This window comes from Lissotriton helveticus, chromosome 9 (genome assembly GCF_964261635.1).
Source record: "Lissotriton helveticus chromosome 9, aLisHel1.1, whole genome shotgun sequence".
NCBI classification, from domain to species: domain Eukaryota; kingdom Metazoa; phylum Chordata; class Amphibia; order Caudata; family Salamandridae; genus Lissotriton; species Lissotriton helveticus.
The window spans coordinates 23,519,374-23,542,337 of record NC_136070.1 but is presented as its reverse complement, the minus strand read 5'-3'; positions in this window follow the sequence as shown (position 1 = coordinate 23,542,337).

Sequence of the window (22,964 nt, the reverse complement as noted above, 5' to 3'; positions counted from 1 at the left end):
GTGTAAACAGAGAAGCGTCGCCATAAACGACGGACTAACCTGGAGCAGGACAGGCTGAAAACAGAGAAGAATAGACAGAGAAGAGGGACTGACCAGGGGCAGGACAGGCTGCGAACAGAGGAGTATGGACATAGAAGAGGGACTGACCTGGGGCAGGACAGGCTCCCCTAGGAAGCACAGAGACAGCTGGGGCAGCACAAACAACGCAGGGCAGGGTGTAAACAAAGGATTATTGACATAGAAGACGGACTTACCTGGGGCAGGACAGGCTACAGAGGAGGCACTGACGGGGCTGCCCTGGGAAGCCCAGAGACAGCGGGGCAGCAAAGGAATAGCTGGGTCTGCCCAAACAACACAGGGCAGTGTGTAAACAGAGGAAAATGCACATAGAAGAGGGACTACCCAGGGGCAGTACAGGCAGCAGAGGAGGCACTGGCTGGGCAGAAAGGCATATACTGCCCTAGGAAGTACAGAGACAGCTGGGGAAACACAAACAACGCAGGGCAGGGTGGAATCAGAGGAGTATTGACATAGAAGAGGGACTACCCAGGGACAGTACAGGATGCAGAGGAGGCACAAACAGGGAAGAAAAGGTGTATACTGCCCTGGGAGTCACAGAGACAGCTGGGGCAGTCAATGAATACACAGGAAGCACAAGCAAGGCAGGACAGGGTGCAGACAGAGCAGTATGGAAATAGATGAGGGACTACCCTGGGGCATGTACAGGCTGCAGAGGAGGCACTGGCAGGGCAGAAAAGGTGTATACTGCCCTGGGTGGCAATGCTTACAGTAAGCAGTGCCAGTGGGATAAGGGGTCTGTGTCAGTGGGAGAAGTGGTTGGGGTACCCTAAAAAAATGTGGGCCTCTGCACCTATGGGTATATTTTTATATATATATATATATATATTCACTGAAAAAACCATAGGTTATAGACCATATATAGTTAGGAAATAGCATTTAGAAAACCTTATTTTACTCACACAAAACCATTGAAATTCCATATATAGTTAGTTGCACTAACTATATATCGCGCACCTGCAATCCACTGCTGATGATGTCACATATTACATCATTCATGACATGGTCAGTGACATCACTGATGACATCACTGATGACATCTCAAATGACATCACTGATGACATCACTGATGACATCTCATTTGACATTACTGATCACATAACTGATGACATCATTCATGTGATGATACAATGAACCTCTTCAGACTCTAATATAACCTTAGATACACTCAGTGTAAACAGACACTCACAGACTGTCACTCATCCATGGAGTTACTCACACACCTAGTCAGTCTTGCAAAGAATCAATCACACCTCGATTTCCTCAACTATATAGTTATACACACCTTACTTATTGGAACATATAATAACACATATTTACTCTGTTATACAATCCCTGATACAAGTTCACAATAATCCATACAGCCACTCACACATTCACTGGCTCTTATGCACAGTTATTTATATATGTCAACTATCACATGTACTGTGTTTTACATATGTACTTACTTTGACATGTAGCACTGAGATATCCATTCACTCACCAATACACTCATGCACACAGTCAACCGCCCATACAGATGTTTCCACATGCACTTTTGAACCCATACATCTAGTGAATCAACTGCTCACACATCTATGCACAGAGTCATACACCTCCCAGACACCCACACACACACTCAGTCTCCCATACAAATACTTGGGCAACTAATCAATAACCCATATAGTTAGTCATATAGCTAATGATCAACACATGCATCAGATTACAAAACAACAGACACAATGATGCACAATTTAAAACAGTTTAGTCACTAACCCATGCACTCAGTGAGACACATTTAATCACTCACTTATACAGTCAGTCATGCACCTACTAAATCCTTCATCCAGACACTTATACATCCACTCATTCTTCAATATGTAAGACATATTTTAACTTTACAGAAGCATACAGTCACTGGATGTTGTCATCAGTGATGTCATCAGTGATGTCATTTGAGATGTCATCAGTGATGTCATCAGTGATGTCACTGACCATGTCATGAATGATGTAATATGTGACATCATCAGCAGTGGATTGCAGGTGCGCGATATATAGTTAGTGCAACTAACTATATATGGAATTTCAATGGTTTTGTGTGAGTAAAATAAGGTTTTCTAAATGCTATTTCCTAACTATATATGGTCTATAACCTATGGTTTTTTCAGTGAATTTTCAAGGTTTTGTAAATGCTAATTCCTAACTATATATGGTCTATAACCTATGGTTTTTTCTGTGAATTTCATTGGTTTTTTAACAGCTAATATCTGTAGCTGTAAAATGTATTCTTCTTTAAATCCCAAAATATATTTTATATGTTTATGAATAATTTTTTTTTTAAATATTTTTTTTTCTTCGTTCCCGCTTCGCGAATCGGGAAGCTTCCCGTTAGCTGACCTTGATGCCGCGAAATAGACCGCGAGCCGGTAAACGTTTCTTTACCGCAAGTGCCGCGTTAGAAAACAACATCGTGACGCCTCCCGTCCGCATGACGTTCCACGTTGTCGCTTGATACGTCATATGACGTGCTACGTTAGCGAACTGGTACGCGAAGCGAGTGCCAAAGCGCAGGTTTCTGGAAGCAAACAGGGAGGCCCTGCAAAGCGCTTAACGTAAACACAGCAAGTCATGTGACTTGGTAATAACACTTTTCATTGGTTCATTTCACTTTTGGTTTCCTAATGATGTAAGACTAGGTCATATAATCTAAAATGAACACTTTTGATTGGTTGAGAACTCTTGTTTTTCCCAAATGATGAAAATCCCTCCTTCTTTCCTCACTCTGACTTTCATCATTGTGAGAGAAAGACCCTTTGTGATCACTGAGCAATGGCTTCTTTAGTAGCTTCAGCTGGTGCTTCCCCACCACCTCCACCACATCCAAGGAAGAGTGGACCACCTGCTCAAGTTGTAATTCAACAAGAAGAAGAAGAAGAGGAACAGGAGGACGAGCACGAAGAGAGGCAGTTTTTGCCTGAGCAGCCCAAGACGTCTCACCGGAAAGAAAACTTCATTTGGCAATTTTTTAAAATTCCCAAAGGTCAGAAAAAAGTAAATGCAAGATACGTAACTTGCCTTATATGTCAAGATAGACTGTCCAGAGGGACCGACAAAAAATACAGTTTCGGAAACTACACAATGCATCGCCATATGACTAGGTGGCATCCTAACAACTACAGTGCTGCACAGTTTCGGAACGACCTAGATAATCTCCCTATTATGGCCAGAAGATCTGTTGTACCGGAAGTAACGGGACCAGAGGGCAGGGAGATGGTGCCAAATATACAAATGAGATTTGGTGAAGTAAAACACACCTGCGTATTTTGCGATGGATTCATTTCCTACGGAGAAAGAAGCATCACTCTGATCAACAGAGCTATTGACTATCATATGCAAGTTTGTCCGAAACGCCCAAAATAATAAATACTTCTTTTTTTTGTTTTGTTGCTCCTGTTGAGCCCTTTACAATGAATCGTTTTCATTGCCCCCTCCAAGAAAAACCCAAAAAAATATAAAACTGTTCCGAAAAATTCAAAAGCAGTAAAAAAATGTTCAGAAAAATAAAAAAAAAAGTTCTTTTCAGAACTACCTCCCCGTTATTAAAAAATTGGTACAATATTTGGAACTGTGCCAACCTCTATTTCTCTTAGTTCGCTTCCTAGTTCGCTCGCTGGTACGCGAACTGGAAGCGAACCAAAAACAGTAAGTATAAGGGAAGGAAACACACACTTATGTTAAAAGAAAGACAGCTATAGGGGAGTAAACTAGAGATACTATTACCCATAATCCACTACTGATGATGTCACATATTACATCATTCATGACATGCTCAGTGACATCATCAGCAGAGGATTGCGGGTTTTTTGGCAACATGCCTTATCCACGGTTTAATAACGCTGCCTTTTGCTTTATATAAGTTTTCAAATTGTATGAAATATATACCAATAGGTCTTTATGAACCTTTAGGTAGTGCTTTTGTTCATGAGGTCTGGTCGCTTCCATACACATACAGATGTTTCAAAGATGATCAAGAAGTTTATCTGAATGGAGAGGAATGCACTGAGACGCCAGATCATTCACTAATGTGTAGGCACATACAGTTACACGATTCATGCAACAAACACCGACCAAATATGGCTTGCGTGTTGCAAGGCACGCCAGTTCCTGCTATCATCCCCACGTTCAAGTTGTTGGAAAATGGTAGTTATTTGATGCTCAATAATGAAGATTGTTCTGAGTTAATTAAAAGTATTCCTTTTATCGTAACAGTAAGTGAACAGGTTATTTGCTGCAGAAATGTTCTATTTCCTCCCACACATGAACATAGGGAGTTTTCAATCTGGCCACAAATACCAACCTTGGGACACGTTTCAACGGCATGACAAGAATAAGAGCTCTTTTGTCTCAGAGAGAGGTGGCCTTGAGTTCGGCCCGTGAAACTTTCCTACTTCACATAGCGAACACCCGTACACAGGTTTGCCTTTCAATTTCAGCAACATGTTTCCGACTATCTTTAACGCATCCTCCACAAAATCCCTGGCACACTTTTTTAAAGTTGTTACCAGTGGTCTCGTGACTTCATTTGAGAAAATCTTTGGAGTCATCCCTGCTCCCTTTCATTCCATTTTCTCCACTCTGGTTCGTGGATTGCATTTTTACTTGCATTACCAGCGGACGCTCTTGTGCTTTTTTACATTTTTAAATATGGATGTCCCTCCTATGCAACCTCCGACCCTGCAGCTGCTGACACTGTTCCGCAATCGCATGCTAGAATATTATGGCACAATGCCGTTGGCGATATTAAGCACGGCATATGGATTATCTTTTCGGTTCTCCTACTTCACCTGTGTCCAGCCTGTATTTCACTGCCTGACCTGTGATTTCGATTGGGCCATTGATTTGTGTCTCTGCGGACCGGTTTCTCCTGACGTCGACTTTAATCAGCTGATGACTCCTATCATTACTCACGAGTTGATTTGTCCTGGCGAAAGGATTATGGCTGTGGCATTGATGCATGGACTACTTGGTCCCTGGAATTTACTGGCGGCAGCACAGTCTTTCTTGGAACACAGCTTTCTTGAAAACCCACCGAGCTGTCCTCTGATGGTGATAGAGGATCCGGTGCTGGGAGAGCACGTATGTTCTTTTCCGCTTTTAAATTGGATGGCTGAACTGTTTTCGGATGAAGACGGTGACTTCCTATTGGAGGCTGTTGCAGCTTATTTTGCATACACAGTTATGTCATAGACCTTTTTCATGTTTGATATGCTGAGTACTAGCATTTCATTGACAATTCATTGACTTATTTGTCAAGTTTTTATTATTTACCTTGCCTATTGGCTTAAGACTCGATAAAGTACTTGGCTGTTTTATTTTTCTTTAGCATTGAATTTTCCTAGTTTTTAATGCTTTACCTTGCGGACCGTCCACATATAAACTTGCAATCTGCTCTCATGAGATGGCACTTCTATTATCTTATTCAGTTCGTTTCCGGATCATGAGGAGGTGTCATCTAGGTCCTGGATATCTTTACACCGTGTTAAGTTAGCATGGGCTCATTACCGGTTTAAACGCCATTTTTCCTTTTTTGCAACTTCTGCACACGACACTTAGTTGTTGCTTTAGCTTTCCACCTAGTAGTTCATCGTGGTTTACATGAGAATAATATGTTATTGGTCTACTATCTGCTTTACTTGTTAAACTATATCTGTACAGCGAGTGCTAAAGTTTCAAGAACAACACGATACAGAATTGTTATGAGGTCTGATCTCCACGACTTCATACTCATAACATAAGTGCAACTTCTGCCAATTCTGGGCATGAGGCGGGTTTTATATTGCTTTGCCGAACACACATACACAACAGTTGATGCGGTTCACATGAAGAGAGAGCTGGTGTATGCTGATGTGATTCCTTCAAATCTAAGACACTAAAGTATGGACACGCCCTAAACCAACACAAAGAGACCTTCTTAGCAAATAATATAATATGTGTATTAGGGAGGGTGAGATATAAGCAGCCGCGGGCCGTGGAGGGAGTTACGATGGGGCAGGGAGGCGGGGAGGGGGAGAAGCAGGGTGGAGCCCTCTCTACCTTGCCCCTCCCCCTCCCCGCCTCCCTGCCCCACCGTAACTCCCTCCACGGCCCGCGGCTGCTTATAAGTGTTGCTAACTCTTATTCATTTACAGCATGTTAACATACTGTCACCATTCGCTTTTTATGTACTAGTAACTATGCTGGTAATTTTGCTACTGATAATATGTGTACTTGTATTCTCCACCCTGCTTCTCCCCCTCCCCGCCTCCCTGCCTCACCGTAACTCCCTCCACGGCCCGCGGCTGCTTATAAGTGTTGCTAACTCTTATTCATTTACAGCATGTTAACATACTATCACCATTCACTTTTTATGTACTAGTAACTATGCTTGTAATTTTGCTACTGATAATATGTGTACTTTTATTATCTAAGGTACTACGCCTGAGAAGACGGCATTAGTAAATAAACATTTCAAATACACATGTGTTCTTCTTAACTCCATGTTCTGGTTTCTAAGAAATATATAACGACCGACTGTTCATGAGTTCCACGTATCCTGAGGTACTATAAGTTCATATTCTGGATTGTCTAAACATTGAGAGTTTGTTATATCCAATGTGACACTGTACCTAGCTTGCTAAATAGTTTTTGATTACTAACGTGAGTTTTGGGACACCCTAATTCGCCGAGGTTCCAATCCTCTGTCCACAGTTCTGTGTGAGAACAGAAACCCTGCGACAGGGGCACCCCCGACCCTTGCTGGAGCTTCATCACACTTGCGATACAACTCCAGCAATGCGCCACCTTTACGGCACAGATACATCACGCATCTGTGCTGTTTTTGCCCCATGATGCGCCGCATTGTAAATGCAGCACACCATAGGTGACGGAACAGCGGCACAGAATGACTAATACATCCCTGGTGATGCGCCAGTCATCATAAATCTATCCCTATGCTTCTTATCTTGTTAGAGATGAACCGCCATATGTATCATCAAAGTTATTTGCATTTCCTAAATAGCGAACTTTAAGGAATAAATAGCGATTCTTTACCATTCCTAGTTTGCGATGAGCTATTTGCTAATTAGCCGAATGTAGCCCAATGAAGCCCAATGTAGCCCAATGTAGCCCAAAGATGGCCGCCAGACACACAAAAAAACAAATGTAGCCCAAATATCAGCCAGATGTAGCCCAACTATAGCCCAGTGACAGAATGACCAATCAGCTTCGCAAACCTCCGTTACGCGAAGCGGAGCGCTGTTACAGATATATATCTTTTTTTGAACGTTAATTTCTCAAAATCCACTGGAGCACATATATTGAGACCTAGCAAAGGCACATCGGGCTACCAGTCCCTAATATTTTGCCAAGTTTCGTGCAAATCCATTCAGCCGTTCAATTATTATTTTTATTATTTTTTTTTGCCCCGCGGGGCCCTTTTAAAACCTCCACATCAAACCTAGGGGGTCAGCGAGGATCTACTATGCCCCCTTATAGTTATTTCCCCCTTTGTTTTGACCTCCTCTTGTCTCTCGATCCTACCGAGAGACAAGATGGCGGCCGCTACGGACTGTTTGGAATGTTGACAGACGCCGGAGAACCAATCAGCTTCGCTTCACAAAGCTCCGTTGCGCGAAAAGTCCGCGAACCAGAGCGCTAACCGGTCCGCTGTTACAGATATATATCTTTTTTTAAACGTTAATTTCTCAAAATCCACTGGAGCACATATATTGAGACCTACAAAAGGCACATCGGGCTACCAGTCCCTACAATTTTGCCAAGTTTCGTGCAAATCCATTCAGCCGTTCGGGCTAAAAGTGAGGCCAACCGCCCTATGGAAAACTCAATGTTAAAAACACGTTTTGGGACCCCCCTTTTTTCTCGGCCCCCACTGGACGAACCCCCCCCAAATTTTCAAGGGCTGCTCAGAAACAAAATGTGCCATTTTCCTGAAAATTTCAGCCAATTCCGTCCACAAACGCCAAAGTTATTAGACATAGAATTTTCAAAAAACCCATAGAGAAAAAATCCTAACTATATATACCTACTGGCGACCGCCAGTAGGTAATATATATATATATAGAGAGAGAGAGAGAGAGAGAGAGAGAGAGAGAGAGAGAGATAGATAGATAGATAGATAGATATTATTTTGTTTATATTTTGTTTACTATTTTAGCACAGCATTTAAAGTTGAGTTGGGACCGGGAGGTGTTGTTCACAGTACTTGGTTGGTAGACAGTGTAGAGGATTTTCAGAGACGAGCATGAGAAGCTGAACCTGCGCTCTGGGGCAGTCGACAGAAAGAAGCCTGCGCAGGAGACAAGCTGCAGTGAATTTGGAAAGGAGCATGTTAACTTTGAGAAAACGCCTCTTCGGATCTTCTGTTGGACTGCCAAGATTGGATTATTGCATGAGTTGCACCACACCCTCTCCGAAATGTCACTACTACCTATTTGCCTTAAGACAATACAGTTTGAATAATAACATTTAAAAAACATAATTTACAATTTAGTTTATTTGGGTAAAAAATGAAATTGTTATTTCACCCGATCATCTAAGAGGTAGCCGACTCGCCTGCATAATAGCTCATGGTAAGTTCCATGAGCACACGGCTCAGAATAGTGTGCCGAAAGGCACTTCAATGCTGCTCATCAAATAAAAGAATTAGAGGGAACATTGCGAAATGACCATATCAGACAAAAGAGGACTGTAAACTTAACACCCCTGCTTTGCTGGATCATTTCGCTGGCATTGGTCATAAGGTTGCCAAACAAACAAGCAATACGGTAAAAAGGAAGCAATTTATCTTGGTCACCACATTGAAAAATGTGCAAGAGAAATACCAAAATAATGTGTTTCTGCATTTCTGAGAGAGAATTGAGAATGTTTCTGGAAATAGTTGGCTACGGTCAACAGTGGATCCCAAACTGTTCCTTGATTGCAAAATCTTTAATGAGGTTGAATCACAGTGACATAAAGGGCCTGGTACCATTTGACGAAGAATGTTCAGAGGCATTACGGGTATTAAGAGAGAGTTTATGCAATGCACTCACCCTTGGAATGGCTGACTCATTTTACTTTCTTTTTCTACTGTCATGTCATGAGAGAGGTGGGTGTGCATTGTCAGGCATTACCCAGAAGCATGGCGGGACAATGAGCCCATTGACCTGCCTTTCAGCTGCATTAAATCCAGTGGATGTAAGTCTTCGTTGTTGTCTGAAGTTGGTTGCTGCTCTTTGAGTTGCCATTGAACAAAGTAAAGAGATAGCGATGGGTCCTGCTTTAATTGTATATGTCCTGTACTCAATTGAGATCCTATTGACATGTATAGTCTCGGTTAAGAGATGTAACTCACATAATCCAGCAACACTACTTTCTAATCCACATCTTCAGTAGAGCCGGCACCGCCATCGCACCCGAACCCTGCCGCACCATCAACTGCTCTATCGAGGCCGCAATCTTCCCGGAAGACTGGACGCATGCAGAGATCAACCCCCTCCTGAAGAAACCTTCTGCCGACCGAACCGACATAAAGAAATACAGACCCATCTCTCTGCTCCCCTTCCCAGCCAAACTCAATAAGAAGCGATCAACGCCCAACTCTCAGAGTTCATCGAAATAAACAGTATCCTGGGCCTCTTCCAATAGGGCTTTAGAAGCAATCACAGCACTGAGGCTGCTCTCCTCGCTGGCACAGACAACATCCGCACCCTCCTCGACCAAGGTAAAACTGCAGCCCTCATCCTCCTGGACCTCTCAGCCGCCTTCAACTCCATCTCCCACCACACCCGCTGTGGAAGGCTACATGATGCCGGCATCCGTAACAATTCAGAAAAGGGGGGTGGTGATGGACAGAGCATCTGAGTTAAACAGAACACTCATACCCAGTCAAAAGATCAGGGCTTGATCCATCACCGTTTTTTAGCTCACTGCACCATCCCAGCTCAGAACCTGGCTATATGCAAATTAGTCTGACCCTGGCCCAGTGCATCATGGGAACAGGGCAGACCAAACTACCAAGCCAATTCTTTACTGGAAAGGAAACAAGCTCCCGGGGACCGGTTTCTGGCATTGCAGCCGTCTTCGGCCCGGCTTGCTTGAATCCTGATGGTGCAGTGAGCAAGGGACTCATGTCTGAGCATACCCTGCCACTCCTATAGTGGCCAAAACGATTCAGAAAAGGGGGTGGTGATGGACAGAGCATCTGAGTTAAACAGAACACTCATACCCAGTCAAAAGATCAGGGCTTGATCCATCACCGTTTTTTTTAGCTCACTGCACCATCCCAGCTCAGAACCTGGCTACATGCGAATTAGTCTGACCCTGGCCCAGTGCATCATGGGAACAGGGCAGACCAAACTACCAAGCCAATTCTTTACTGGGAAGGAAACAAGCTTCCGGGGACCGGTTTCTGGCATTGCAGCCGTCTTCGGCCCGGCTTGCTTGAATCCTGATGGTGCAGTGAGCAAGGGACTAATGTCTGAGCATACCCTGCCACTCCTATAGTGGCCAAAACGATTCAGAAAAGGGGGTGGTGATGGACAGAGCATCTGAGTTAAACAGAACACTCATACCCAGTCAAAAGATCAGGGCTTGATCCATCACCGTTTTTTAGCTCACTGCACCATCCCAGCTCAGAACCTGGCTATATGCAAATTAGTCCGACCCTGGCCCAGTGCATCATGGGAACAGGGCAGACCAAACTACCAAGCCAATTCTTTACTGGAAAAGAAACAAGCTTCCGGGGACCGGTTTCTGGCATTGCAGCCGTCTTCGGCCCGGCTTGCTTGAATACTGATGGTGCAGTGAGCAAGGGACTCATGTCTGAGCATACCCTGCCACTCTTATAGTGGCCAAAACGATTCAGAAAAGGGGGTGGTGATGGACAGAGCATCTGAGTTAAACAGAACACTCATACCCAGTCAAAAGATCAGGGCTTGATCCATCACCGTTTTTTAGCTCACTGCACCATCCCAGCTCAGAACCTGGCTATATGCAAATTAGTCTGACCCTGGCCCAGTGCATCATGGGAACAGGGCAGACCAAACTACCAAGCCAATTCTTTACTGGAAAGGAAACAAGCTTCCGGGGACCGGTTTCTGGCATTGCAGCCGTCTTCGGCCCGGCTTGCTTGAATCCTGATGGTGCAGTGAGCAAGGGACTCATGTCTGAGCATACCCTGCCCCTCCTATAGTGGCCAAAACGATTCAGAAAAGGGGGTGGTGATGGACAGAGCATCTGAGTTAAACAGAACACTCATACCCAGTCAAAAGATCAGGGCTTGATCCATCACCCCATCCGTAACAAAGCCCTAGAATGGATCCGCTCCTTTCTTAACGGCTGAGCGCAGAGAGTCAGATTTCCTCATTCAACTCAGAACTCACAGAGAACAGCTGTGGAGTGCCTCAGGGATCCTCCCTGTGGCCCACCCTCTTCAACATCTACATTGCCCCGCTTGCAGCCATCATCAGAAGCCATGGACTCAACATCGTCTCCTACGCCAACAGCACCCAGCTGATTCTCTCCCTCACAGGCGAACACACAGCTGCCAAGAGTAACTTCCATAACGGTATGAAGGCAGTTTCCACCGAGATGAAGGACAGCTGCCCCAAACTTAACTCAGACAAGACCGAAGTCCTTATCCTGGACTCCAACCCCTCCACCTGGGAAGACTCCAGGTGGCCCGCAGCACTCAGAACCCCCCACCCCGCACACCCGCGAGCCACGCACGACACCGCAGCATCATGCTGGACTCCCTGCTCTCAATGAACCACCAAATCAACACTGTCTCATCCTCCTGCTTCCACACGCTCTGTCTCCTTCGGAAGATCTTCCAGTAAATTCCCTACCGAGTCCAGGGAAACAGTCACCCAGGTGCTCATCAGCAGCAGACTTGACTATGGCAATGCACTCTACGCCGGCACCACCAAGAAACTCCGGAAAAACCTGCAGACTGTCCAGAACGCCTCAGCCAGACTCCTTCTGAATATCCCACACCGCAGCTACATCACCAGTCACCTGAAAGACCTTGACTGGCTACCTGTCAACAAGAGAGTCACCTTCAAGCTTCTCACTCATGCCTACAGACCTCTCCACAATCCCGGACCTGCGTACCTCAACCACCTCTTCCTGAATATGCAGCATTAGCATCTAAATAGGCTTCAGGTAGTACAGAATGCTGCAGACAGAATATTGACCCGGACAACCAAACATTCTTCCATCCCGCAGGCTATCATCAAACCTCACTGGCTGCCAGTTAGGCAACATGTGCAATGTAAGGGACTATGCCTGTCCATAAGGCCCTGCATGGTATTGGTCTGGTTTTTCTGCAGAACTTGATTGAATGGTATAGACGAAGAAGAACTCTCCAATCCATGGCCGCCAATAAATTAAAGATCAACAGATTTAGGGGCATATTACCAACAAGTAGCGATATTTATCGCTAAATAGGCTTAGAAATGATTTTTTTATCGCTGCCTATCGCTGGGTATGTTAGCGGAGAAAACATGCTATTCAAGTTCAGGCATTTGTAAAGCGCACTACTCACCCAGAGGGTCTCAAGGCGCTATGCTATTGGCAACGTTTTTCTCCATTGTGCTAAAATATCCAGCGATAGCGGCAAAATGCGTGAATATCGCTGAGAATACAGCGATATTCACGCATTAGCGACGAAATGCTCTTAGCCATGTTATCCACCTCCCATTGGATAACATGGCTAAGAAGTGGTCTGAGCAGGCGTTCGTTTTTGGCGATAGCGGGAATATTTCCATTGCTACGCCTGCCTTGCTAATAGGCGATAGTGACGTTAGCGACTGCTTTCAGTCGCTAACAGGTTGGGTACGCCCACTTTGCATGTCATTAGCGATAAATATCGCTGACATGCAGAGCGGGCCCCAAACCGCTCTCTATCGCCTAAAAGCTGTCGCTAACATCAGTTAGCGACAGCTTGCTAATAGAGCGATAGAATTATCGCCGCTTAGCGGCCGAAAAAAGCCGCTAAACCGGCGAAAATTGCCTATCGCGCTGCTTGGTAATATGCCCCTCAGACTCTCAAACTGGGGAGGAAGAAGCTCATCACATCAACTGCTAAAGAGTGGAGCCTTCTACTTCTCCAAACTAGAACCATGTCTGATCTGCTCTAATTCAGAAAGGCTCTTAAAACATAGCTTTTTGACAATTAGGAATCCATCAGGAACCATATCAGTTCACCGTGAGCTCAGCACCTTGACACCCACAGGTATTTGTTGCACTCTATAAGCATTTATAACTAGGGCTTCCGGTTTGACGGTATTTATTTTTACATTTTGGTCTGTGTGTATCCATATTTATTTTTTGCTAAGGTTATCTGTATTTATCCACATTTATTTGGGGTTTTGAGAAAAAATGAAGTTGAAACTAGTATATTTCTACATTTATGTTCCCGAAAAACATGCATTCATGTTTGAATACCTAATAGTTGTCAATGATATGAACACTCACACGATAAATCAATGCACATATATACATAACATTTAACACACAATTGTCTACAATAAAAAAAAGAACATCGCCAGGAACTAAATTTTAGTTTGCATTTCACAACTCTGCAGCTTTGGCACTGTGACATAGGGTACAACCATCGTTTTTTCTTTTTTTACATGTTATATTGCGGTGCTTGCAGTTTTGGTTTCTCCAGCTTCCCCATGGCCTCAAAACCTCAGCATAAAAAGAGCTATTTGCTAAAATGCAAGAACTAACCACTTGTCAGCAATGTTTTATCATTTTACAAGTCGTCTTTTTAGCTGTTTTTAAAACAGTACAACATGGTTAGCAGCAGCACAAGCTTCCAGAATGGGTTAAGGACAGTGGGCAAAAGCAAAAGGAATGGAACTTGATTCTCTCACACTTACAGGGTCGGTATGGCACAGGTAACTAGCACACTATAGAGGAAGTGAGAGGTGTTAAACAACTGTTACGTGGAACATACAAAAAGTACAAAACTCCTGGAAGAAACAGCCAAACATCTTATGGAATTAACTTACATTCATATGCTTGGATAGGATGATGAACGCTCACCCACCTAGCATGTTACTCTTCATCAGTCGACTCCATATCGCGCACTGGGAAGCAGCCAAAAATAGTACTGGTGACTGGTCGTACAGTCTCCTAGTTATGGGGTTTCCTATTCTTGGTGCGTTCTTTTTTTTTTTTTTTTTAGTTTTAGTTTTATATAGCGCAAACTAGACCTGAGAAATCGGGTATCAGAGCGCTTTACATGAGCACCAGTTTAGTTACAGAAGGACACATTCATTTTTCTTAGGCACGGGGAGATTAAGTGATTTGCTCAGAATCACTGGATGTTGAGCGTCATTCCCGAAACTTGAACCCGGTCAAAGCCGGACTGGCCATAGCGGGCATCGGGCAATCCCCTGGTGCGCCGCATGGGTGGGGGCCGGTTTTGCAAAATCGTCCCTGTACCAAAATCGTCCGAAAACCGGCCCCGACAAAAGAGCTCGGCTGCACCCCCAACCCCCTCCCCCCCCCCCCCCCCCCGAGTGGAGAGGGGGGGGCGAGCACTCTGCAGAGCCGGTTGTGGTTCCCAGTCCGGCCCTGAACCCGGTTCCCCAGCTTCGAGGTTGACCACTCTAGCAGTAAGGCTACATCCCCTCAGGTCGACTTTTAAGTTCTCCCTTTGCTAAAACTGTCAGATCTATATTAAAACTGTATATGGTTACGTTGAAATGTTGGTGTATGTCCCTATCACAGGTTTAAGAACAGGAGGGCTGGGCAACTAACCCGACTTCTCTTTTTCATCTGCATGTTTGGGTGCTCAACTATTGCCCCCTGGGGTCAGACGTTTTACACTGGAATGAAAGTATCTCTCATGAAATATTGTGAAACCGCCCCTGCTTCTTAGTGCATGTTCAGCAACCTCAGAAGTGAGGTAGGGGTGGGAGGCAATAGAGCAGTTTCCTCAAGCCCGACTGCTTGGAGAGACTGGTGATTGGTGCGGCTCTCGGCACATGCGCCATCTTCACAGGGCGAGTCGCTGTAATTGTAGCCGGTGCTGTCAGACAGGCCATGCCCATCAGGGTACATGTCCTAAAAAAAGAAGTGGGGGGACGCTGTCACCGGAAGTGACTTCACAACAGGAAGTGACGTCACTCAAGGTGGCTTGCGCCATCGGGCTCATTGCCTCCCCTCGCTCACCCCTTAGATGTGATTGCATCTGAGAAGCCAGTGCGTGAGCAGCGTGCTGTGAACTCCGACCTCGTCCCAGAGAGGCCAAGGAGTGAAGTCCAGCTGTTTGGCAGGGCGGACGGCGTCCACCCGGTAAAATAAGTGGGGGGACACCGTCCACCTGCGTTGTACCCCGACTCGAGCCCTGATGCCCATACTGTCAAGCCATACTCGAGCTGCCTGGGTATGTGAAGCAGGGCCAGGGGTGCACAGGCCTTGAGATTGCCCAACGCCCAACCCTCTCTGGTTTTGCTACCAGTGTCGATAGGGTAGTCATAGTGAGGCAGGGATGGCCTGGTCCCATAAACGTCCACAGCCTTGTCTGTTTTGCATTCTGTCTGGAAAAGCAGCGCCGTGAAGGCTGAGGAGAAAAGCTCTTTGCTATCCGAGACCTCATACCAGCGTCAGATTGGTAATGAGGGCACTCGGGCAATGCCTGAGGGGCCGGTGTCCAGTTCCAGCTGTGGGCTGCTTTTTGAGCAGCCTGGGGGGCCGATTTGGGCGGTTTTGGCATTGTTCAATGCCGCCAGCGGCCCAGTGGTGTCCTGAGTGGCCTTTCTGTAGGTAAATGGGTGTCCAATACCTCCTTCTTATCATCGGCAGAGTTGTCACTCCCTTTATTTTATGTGTGACGGTTATCTCTGCATCTTTTGCGCACAGACTTCTGTTTGTTCATATTCACCATTGGGAATTGTTTGTTTTGTACACAATTATTTGTTAATGCTACGCTGATACAAATGTAGATCGTTCTCATTTCTTACAGAGCTCCTTGAAAAAGGGTAATCGACCCGAAATGCATTGGAGCAACGTTGATTTTGTGTAGAGCCTAATTAACTGGATGCAAATAATCCATTAATGAAAAGGTTTATGAAAACATGAAAATCAATCCAATTTAAATAAATTTTTGAAATTCATCTGAGTCTATATCTTTGAACCAGAGGGAGTGCCCAAATACTGGGATGTGCGCATTGATTTGTTCACACATACTCATAGCAATACCTCCTTCTTATCATCGGCAGAGTTGTCACTCCCTTTCTCTCGCTGGGCCGGACCATTAATATATGTATATTGAGCGGTGCAGGGGGCCTGAGCAAAAGTGGCCTCACTTGTTTTCAGGTGTTTCACCAGTGTAAACTAATCCGTGCATCCCCATCCCCCTTTTTTTAATAACATTTCGCTGATGCAGTGTTTTGCAAGGCAATATGCAAATATGGGCCTCTTTTTTTATCCTGCCCGGGCCGATTTTTAATCCAATCCAACCCTGCCTCATTCCCTCCTAAAAGCGTTGCCGAATGCTCCTTTATTTGTAGCTGAAGTTGAACCTTTTGCATAGATAGTGTATATTATTTGATTTCTAGAATTTTTCACTTCAGTACCTTAGAATTTATCACTGCTCTTAGTAGCCATTATTAGAAATAGTGAACTACACTCTTTCTACTGTGACAGTTTTATCAATGACTTAAGAGACAAGTCAATGGTCCTGTTTCTCGTAGACAATCGCTTATTTTTATAGATGGATTAGTAAACCATACAGTAGTGGTAATATTGTACAGTGTATGCTGAACGGATTTGACGGCGCTCACAGATATGATGATCATGAAAAAGGTCAGCGCTGATTTGCATATCGCCATTGTCTAACCCAGGGTGGTGTGGAGTGGAAAAACGATGGATTTGGGCCCAGATCTTTGGACTGGGGTGAATGTGTGACATTGATCCACATTCTGTCCATCACTGTTGTGTTTGCAATTACCGATCATGAAAAAGGAGGCACAGGGAAATAAAGTTATTGCCCAGGCTCACACTGTTTGGTGAAGCTTTGAAGCCAGGATTGAAACCAGGTTTCCTGATTCGACAATGCGCGATTCCAATCCTGGGTGGGTATCGTATTCTTTTCCACCTTTGCCTGGATGGCAATTTGATTAATCACCCAAGATGCAAGTCAGTTACTTTGTGCCACCTATGAAGGCCTTTGTTGTTGTTATAGACAAAGCAAAAATGTAGTCATTAAACCATATAGGAGAAAGGAGTATGTGTAGTGCACACCCTGAACTGAATGATTGCAGGGTGCTCTTAAACATGAAGATCACAGAAAAGGAGGCAGAGGGAAGAAAAGTAGTTGCCCAGGGTCACACAGTTTCATCAAGCTGGGAAGCCGGGGCTGAAACCCGGGTCGCTGAATCAGGGCTCCACACTAGTTTTTGTCCTGGGGCCAACAAAAGCTGCTGACTGGCCTGGGCATGTTAGGCAAGTACATTCAAAATCTCCTTTGCATTTTTATAAAATGGGACCACAGCATTAGAAACACCCCTCTTCATAGAAAAGGTTCTCTCTGATCAGAAACAGTGCAAGCTTCTCACCTTCAGAGGACATGAACAGCTGGAGTAACATCAGGACAAGCCATTCCCATCACAGGACAGGTTCAGATTGGGCAGCAGCGCGGGCTTTACCTCCTCACAGAACCGGGACTGTATGACAGTAGTAAAGCAAGCTTCTCTCGCTCACAGAAGGCAATACATGCAAGCTTCCATTCCTCACAGAACAGAGATTTCATCTTTCACAGAACATGCACAGTCAAGGCATAGGTGGCACATAGGTTACAGACTATACAAGAGCTATTGACCTTGGTAATGTGTTTCTGCCATGTTGTACACCAGTGTGGCTGCTGTTCAGCACGGCTAAACGTTACTGGTGTGGAGTGTCCTAGAGTGACGTGTGGGGAGTAGAGTGCTGTATTGTTGAGTAGAGGGGAATGGAGTTCAGTGGCAGAGAGAGTTGTAGAGAGCAGTGTCACAGAGAGCACTATCATAGAGTGGCGTATGGTGGAGTGGGGTGGATTGGATTGGATTTGAATGGGCTGGATTGAGTGGAATGGATTGGAGTGGGGGGACTGGATTTGATTGGTGGGGTGGGGTGAGGTGGAGTCTATTGAAATGGGGTGAGGTGGATTGGACTGGGGTGGATTGGAGTGGGGTGGAATGGATTAGATTGGGTGGTGGTTTGGAATGGGGTGAATTAGAGTGGAGTCTGAAGTATTGGACTAGACTAAAGGGGGTGCATCGGACTGGACTGGAGTGAGGTGGATTGGAGTGAGGTTGGCTAGATGGATTAGATTGAATGGGGTGGACTGAACTGAGTTAGAGGGTATGAATTGGAGTGGATTGGACTGCAGTGAGAGAGGGATGGATTGGAGTTGGGTGGACTGAATGGGGTGAATTATGTTGGAGTGGGGTGGATTAAAATGGGGTGGGATGGATTGGATTGGGGTGGGGTAGACTTGAGTGGGGTGGATTGGATTAGAGAGGGGTGAGGTGGAAAGGAGTGGGGTAGAATGGAGTGGGGTGAATTGGAGTGGAGCAGATTGAATTGTAGTGAGGTGGATTTGATTGGATTTAGTGGATTGGAGTGAGGTGGATTGGATTGGGGTGGGGTGAACTAAATTGGGGTGGGTGGATTGGATATAGGTGGGGTGGATCGAGGTAGTTTGAATTGGAGTGAGTGGATTGAAATGGTGTAGATTGGATTTGGTTGGATTGGGTTGATTGGACTGGGATGGGGTGGATTGGGGTGAGTGGGGCGGCTTGTTTTAGATTGGAGTGGAGCATATCGGAGTGGAGCAGACTCTTTTGGATTGGAGTGGGGCAGAATGTTTTGGGATTGAGTGGGGCAAAATATTTTGAATTGGAGTGGGGTAGATTGCTTTGTATTGAAGGGGGGCATTTGGAATGGGTTGTATTAGAGTGGGGCAGTCTGCTTTGGATGGGAGTGGGGCGGACTGGAGAGGGGCAGACTTGAGTGTGGCAGATTGTTTTGGATTGGAGTGGTGCGGATTGGAGTAGGACGGATTGGAGAGAGGCGGATTGTTTTAGATTTGAATGGGGAAGATTTGAGTGAAGGGCATTGGGGTGTAGAGGATTGGAGTGGGGCAGATTGTTTTGGATTGGAGTGAAGCAGATTGGAGTGTGGAGGATTGGAGTGGGGAGGACTGGAGTGGGCAGATTGTTTTGGATTGGAGTGGTGAAGATTGGAGTGGGCATCGATTAGAGTGAGGCCAATTAGAGTGGGCAGATTGGAGTGGGGCAGATTGTTTTGAATTGGAGTAGGGCAAATTGGAGTGGGCTGGTTGTTTTAGATTGGAGTGGGGCAGATTGGGGTGTAGAAGTTCGTAGTCGGGTAGATTGTTTTGGATTGGAGTGGGGCAGATTGTTTTGAAATGGAGTGTGATCAATTGGAGTGAGGCAGATTTGAGTGGGGTGGGTTTGGTGGATAGGAGTGTGGTGGATTGGACTAGGGTGAGCTGTTTGGATTGGAGTGGGAGGAATATATTGAGTGGGGCAGAATAGATTGAGTGGGGCGGATTGGTGTGGAATGAGGTGGGGAGGATTGGAATGGAATGGTGGGCTGGAGTGGGGCAGATTGTTTTGGATTGAAGCGGGGCAGACTGGAGTGCAGAAGACTAGAGTGGTGCAGATTGTTTTGTATTAGAGTGGGACACATTAGATTGGGGTAGATAGGAGTGGGTACCGCGGGAGGGTTGGAGTGTGGAGGTTTGGAATAAGAGTGGATTGCATTGAAGTGGGTGGATTGGTTTAGTCTGGTGTGGATTTTATTGAGGGGTGGATTGGTAGGAGGTTGCATGGATTGGAGCGGGGCAGATTGGAGTGGGGTGGATTAGGGTGTACTGCACAATTGTGTGTTAAAGCATAATTTCAGAGATTGCACATAAAAAAGAAACAATCTTATCTTTTGGGAACACCACACACAAGCAAAAACAAAACAGAACCATAAGTGCAAAGTGAGAAAAACAAAAGAGAAACATAAGTGCAAAGGGAGAAAAGAAGACTTGGCACAATAAGAGAAAGTTAAATATAGAAAATACATCTTTGCAATTTTGTTTTTCCTGTTGGGCATGTTTTGCCAGTCACACGTCAGTCACACAACTTCTGCTTTCAGGGAACTAAAGTTAAACAGAACAAAATAGTGCCTCAGTCACGTAGGGAGCAGCGGACAGACACAGATTAAGTTGAATCAATCAGTGCTTGGTCCCTGCTCCACAGAGAGGCCCAGAAATGATATTAGACCTGCCTTGATGAATTACGTGGCTGTCAAGAAGAGTGCCACGTAAGCCAACAAATGGTAAACAAGGGGTGGGCTCCAAGCCCTTTTAGGATACTAGCGCATGCTCTCCCCAGGCTTGACCCTAAAAACGTTTCTTTAGATCTGGTGAAGAGCCACAAACAGCAACAGAAGAGCTGTGAGGATCCCTCAAAGAAAAGGAATGCATAAAACCCCACACGGAATGCACAACACAGAATGTGCAAGCGAACAAGATCAAGGGACACTTGCAGATGTGGTCTTTGACGGACATGCAGCGCACAATGGATGGGCTGATGCCTTTGAAGGAGAGGGTAGGTCCTTGGCGGGCATGGACCTTCAAATGGATCCCCCCGACTGCAGAAAGACCGTCACCCACACGCTCATAACCAGCGGACTGGACTACGGCAATGCCCCATACGCCGGAATCAACAGAACTCTACTACACAGACTCCAAACCATCCAAAACGCTGCAACATGACTCGTCCTCTGGACACCACGCCACGAACACATGACCCGACACCTACAAGACCTCCACTGGCTCCCCGTCGAGAATAGGGTCACCTTCAAACTCCTCACAAACGCTTACAAATCCCTCGACAACATCGGACCCAAATACCTAAACGAGAGAGTCTCCTTCCACATACCAAAGAGGAACCTCTGCTCCGCAAACCCCGCCCTGGCTGAGGTCCCCCGCATCTACAGAAATAGAACAGCAGAGAGCCTTCTCCGACATCGCAGCCAAGACCTGAAACAAGCTCCCCTTGAACATCCGATGCTCCCCGACCCTGCACACGTTCAGGTAGAACCTCAAGACCTGGCTCTTCGACTGAACCAGAGCTGCCCTCCCCCCCCCCCAGCACCTTGAGTGAGACCCTTATGGGTGAGCAGCGTGCTTTATAAGCCCCTGATTGATCGATTGAGCACACAAGGGATGGACGGATGTCTTGATGGAGTAGGTGAATACTTGGCGGACATGCAGGGCACAAGGACGGACTGATGCCTCTGTCCCACCTCTCTCTACCTTCAGGCCTAGATGGGATTTCTTTCTTGGCTCTGAATTGCACGCTACTCCGGAACCAGAGCAGTGGACTTGTGAGTCTGTTAGTTGGATTGAAAAAAGGATAAGGGTCCCTCATTTGCGCACCTGGTGTAAAAAAAAAATTGTAAATTGATACTTGTATAGCGCACTACTCACCCGCAAGGGTCTCAAGGCGCTTGTACGAATACCGCTGTGGAACCCATCCTGGCTTTCCCTGTGAGGTGTCCACTCCTGGGCATCCCCAAGGTGGAGGCCAGGCATCCTTAGCGTTGTGGGGGCCGTTTTGGAGATTAAGCAAGCTATTGCCCAGAGTTGCAGAGTTGCACTCCATGATTGGAATAGGCACCGAGGTGAAAATTATCAGGTCCGTGGAATTTTGAGCCGAAGACCCGCCGAGGCGGGGAATTGAACTCTGGTCCCGGGCTAGTCCCGGGTAATGCTCTTCTGAAACTATACCCCACTGGAGAGGTTTTTCATTTGGAAGATGGTAGCGCCGGTAAACACGATCACTCCTCTGTTCACCAACAAGACCCCCTTCTCCAACAGAGCCTACCTCTGTGTTTTCTGCATCGCACCCCCGAAACTTGTACAGTCAATGCAGACAAGTCCTTCAAAGACGTCCCAGGTCACCAAAGGCAGGGACAGTGGCGGCTCCTCCTTTACGGCAGAGGAGCATTAAAAGGAAAAATAAAATGATAATAACACAATGTTATTAGCACTTCAATTTTCAGTACTGAACCAGGACAGAGCTGGGCTATCCAGACGGATAGCAGCAGGCAGGAGAAGCGGTGGGCACCATAGGTGACCATGACGGTTTGGGCGGCCGTCTTAGGATGTCCAATTAACTTGTGCACTTAGCATTTCTCCACCCAGCTGTGTTGCACAGCCAGGTGGAGAACAGTCCCAGGCTCCCACGCACTGTCTGAGCACCAAACGAGCGGCTCAGATCAATCACGACTATGAGTGGGCAGAGAGCTCTGCTCCGCCTAAGGAATTTGTGGAATGTTGCCTACTCCACGTTTCGTGGAATAGACAGCACCCCACACACTCTGCGACGGAGTTGGCACCAGCCCCCCTCCCTCCCACCCTATTAACAATTAAATTAGAGGTGTAGAAACAATTTAGAAGTAAGGGAAACATCTTACCTGAGTTGCGGCGTCCCGGGGCTCCCTCTTCCGCCTTCATCGCAACTTCAGCATCAAAACTGCGCATGCGCGAGCCCGCGCATGCACAATTTTTCTGAAGAAGTCGTCAAGGAAGAGGGAGCCGTGAGACGCTGCATCTCAGGTAAGACGTTTCCCTTACTTCTAATTTGTTTTACACCTCTAATTTAATTGTTAATAGGGCGGGAGGGAGGGAAGTGGGTGGTGTGTATTGGGGCTATGCGGAGTGCGCGGAGATTGTTCCTCCCTTCTGTGGCACTCCGCGTAGCCCCACTACGCCAACCCTTAATCAAGACACTGATGTCATGCTGATAATGTTATTACCAGCATTTTAGCAGCTTCGAGATTGGCTTAGG